Source organism: Cynara cardunculus, unplaced genomic scaffold (genome assembly GCF_001531365.2).
Source record: "Cynara cardunculus var. scolymus isolate 2C unplaced genomic scaffold, CcrdV1 Un_Scaffold_6394, whole genome shotgun sequence".
In the NCBI taxonomy this organism is placed as follows: Eukaryota; Viridiplantae; Streptophyta; class Magnoliopsida; order Asterales; family Asteraceae; genus Cynara; species Cynara cardunculus.
The window spans coordinates 19585-23081 of NW_020202940.1; positions in this window are offsets into that span (position 1 = coordinate 19585).

Genomic DNA, 3497 nt, shown 5'->3' on the forward strand with positions numbered 1-3497 from the left:
AAGTGGATTATGTTAATGACATATCATTCTTTTAAAATGATAAAGGATGAGTATTCAATATTCGTATTTGAAACTGTTTTTGGATAAAACATAGATGATATTTCATTAGGACATTTGTGACTTCGGTCTGTCCTGATTAGGAATAATCTGTGAAATTTTGATGAGGAAATAAGGATGGCATATCAAGGAGAGGTGTACTTTGGGATAAGGGTGACATATCAAAGAGAGGTGTACTTTGGGATAAGGGTGGCATATCAACGAGAGGTGTACTTTGGGATAAGGGTGGCATATCAAGGAGAGGTGTACCTTTGGATATAAGGGTAGCATTTGTATATGTGTGTTATATGATATAACTCTTTCTATTATATCCATTAAGATTATGATGACTTTGAGTCTTTATTTCTTTGTGATTCAAAGATTCAGTGTTATCATTCTTATTGGAAATCATAGTAAGGATGTTATTGAGGAGATGATAACTGGCTTTTGGCCAGAGATTTTGAATAAACCTTGTTTCTGATAAAAAGATTTAAGAGATGTGTTATGTGAAATCTAAAAGGTTCTAACCTGTTTGGTTTGAAATGTTATTTATAAAGTCAAGTGAATGGCTTTGGGAATCGGGAAGGTACTGGTAATGTGGATTACATAATTATATATCTGTTTACATGAAAAGTTGATTTTAAATAAAGTTTTGGTAATCTTCACCCTGCAATTACATGGAAAAAGGAATCTCACTAGACCTTCCGGTTTAACCCTCATTTTATATTTTAAATATGTGTTGTAGGAACTACAGACGGTAAGGGGAAGGGGAAAATGTGATATTTTCCTGTATGCATATCTTTGTGAAGATTAGATCATGTTGTACGTAGTTTTAGTAGATAATGTTGAGTAGTACAAGAATTGTATTTTGGAGAAAGAGATCCAGTTAAAGCCATGTGTTGAATCAAGGAGATTGAATGTCCAGAGATGAATAAAGTTCGGTTTGTTGTTTATGTATTAAATTCCAATTCTCTATTCTGGTGGGAATTCGAATCCTTAGCCAAAATAGATGTTTTACGAACGTTATCTTGGACAGAGTTTGTGAACCGATTCAGATGGAGGAGGATTTTCTGAAGTTAGAACAAGGCAATGGAACTGTTCAGGAATATACCAAAAAGTTCATCGAATACTCCCGATTTGCTGAGTACTACAATTCGTCAGAATCTAGAAAGGTGGAGAGGTATATTTGGGGTTTAAAGCCTTCTATCCGAGAATTTGTGATCGCTATAAACCCTACCACCTTTTCATTAACTGTGGATGCGGCGGAAGTTACCGAACGAAATAAGAACAAGCAAGGAGAGGGAAAGTTTGTTGATAAGAGGAAGTGGGAAGGACCTTCATCTAACTATCGAGGGTCAAAATCAGTGAAATATGATAATAGATCTGAACAGAAGGTTAGTAAAAGAGCTTGCGCCCGGTGTCGACAGATTCATAAGGGTGATTGTAAAGCGGACCCGAAAAAATGTTATAAATGTGGTGAGACGAGTCATTTGTCAAGAAGTTGCCCAGCTAACAGAAGATGTTTTAATTGTAACTCACCCGATCATATTCGACCCAACTGTCCATTGTTAAGAACTCCATAGTTGACTATGGGAAGTAATGTATCGGGTGCTCATGGAAGACCTAATGTATATAGAGGAGGGCAAGAAGGGGTGCGAGGTCGGTCATTTCAGATGACAAAGAATGAGGCTGAGGCCACACTTGACGTAGTAACAGGTACCTATTTTGAATTCCATACAAGCTAAGGTGTTGTTTGATTTAGGTGAAAACTTTTCGTTTGTATCACCATCATTTGCCAAATAAGCATGCTTGAATTATATGCCACTTGACGATAAATTAGTGGTTGACACTGCTAATAGTCAAGAATATGTTGCTTGTGTATTCAATAACTGTGCCATTGTTATTGAGGAGTGTGGGTTACCGATTCGACTGTTCCCAATGCCGATCAAAGAATTTGATGTAGTAGTAGAAATGGATTGGTTGGCAGAAAATCAGGCCAGTATTGTCTATAATAGAAAAATGATCAGAATTACCTTACCAGACAGAGGGTCAGTTGTTATTTAGGATTGATCTTATACTTGGGGCAGCACCAGTAGCCAAAACGCCATACCGATTAGCTTCATCAGAACTAAAAGAATTGGTTACTCAGTTAAAAGATTTGTTTGACAAAGGATTTATTAGACCCAACACTTCACCATGGGGAGCTCTAGTTTTTTTTTGTTAAAAGGAAAGATGGGTCTAGTGGATGTGTATAGATTACCGAGAATTTAATAAATTAACGATAAAAAATAAATACCCTTTACCAAGGATTGATGATTTGTTTGATCAACTGGTGGGAGCTAAATATTTTTCAAAGATTGATTTAAGATTAGGGTACCATCAGCTCAAAGTCAGAGAAGAAATCATTGCCAAAACGGCTTTCTGAACCATATATGGACATCATGAATTGTTAGTTATGCTATTCGGTTTAACTAATGCACCCGCAACCTTTATGGATCTAATGAATCAGGTATGTAAAGAATATCTTGATAGAATCATTAGTGTATTTATTGATGATATTCTCAAATACTCTAAAACTGAAGAAGAGCACGCAGAACATGTACGCCTGATACTCGAACTTCTAAAAAGGGAAAAGTTCTATGCAAAGTTGTCCAAGTGTGAATTCTGGTTAAAAGAGGTTCAGTTTCTAGGTCATGTTATATCAGAAGGAGAGGTAAAAGTGGATGCAGCAAAAATAGAGGCAGTCGAGAAATGGGATGCACCAAAAACCCCTTCCAAATTCCAAAGCTTTCTGGGATTGGCAGGCTACTTCCATAAATTTATTCAAGATTTTTCTAAAAAATAGTTATGCCATTGACCAAATTGACTCGGAAGAATATCAAGTTTCAGTGGGAAGAAGAACATCAAAAAGCCTTTCAATTATTGAAAGATCATCTTTGTAGTGCCCCAGTATTGTCTTTACCAGATGGACCAAAAGACTTTATGGTTTACACCAATGCCTCAAAACTAGGTTTGGGTTGTTTTTGATGCAAAACGGAAAAGTAATTTCATATGCATCTAGACAGCTGAAGGATCATGAAAAACAATATCCACCACATGATATGGAATTGGCAGCAGTGGTATTTGCATTGAAAATATGGAGGCATTATCTATTGAGAACAAAGTGCCAGGTTTACACTGATCATAAAAGTCTACAACATCTATTCAACCAGAAAGAGTTAAACATGCAGCATCGTCGATGGATTGAACTTGTTAATGATTACGATTGTGAAATCCTTTATCATCCAGAAAAAGCCAACGTGGTAGCCAACGTTTTGAGTAGAAAAGAGAGGAGTGGAACAATTAAAATCGTGGCAATAAGAATAAATTTAACTCCATATCTTCATAAAGAAATTTTGAAATGTCAGAAGGAAGCTGTTAAAGAGGATCATACGAAGTTAGAAAGATAAGGTAAAATGATT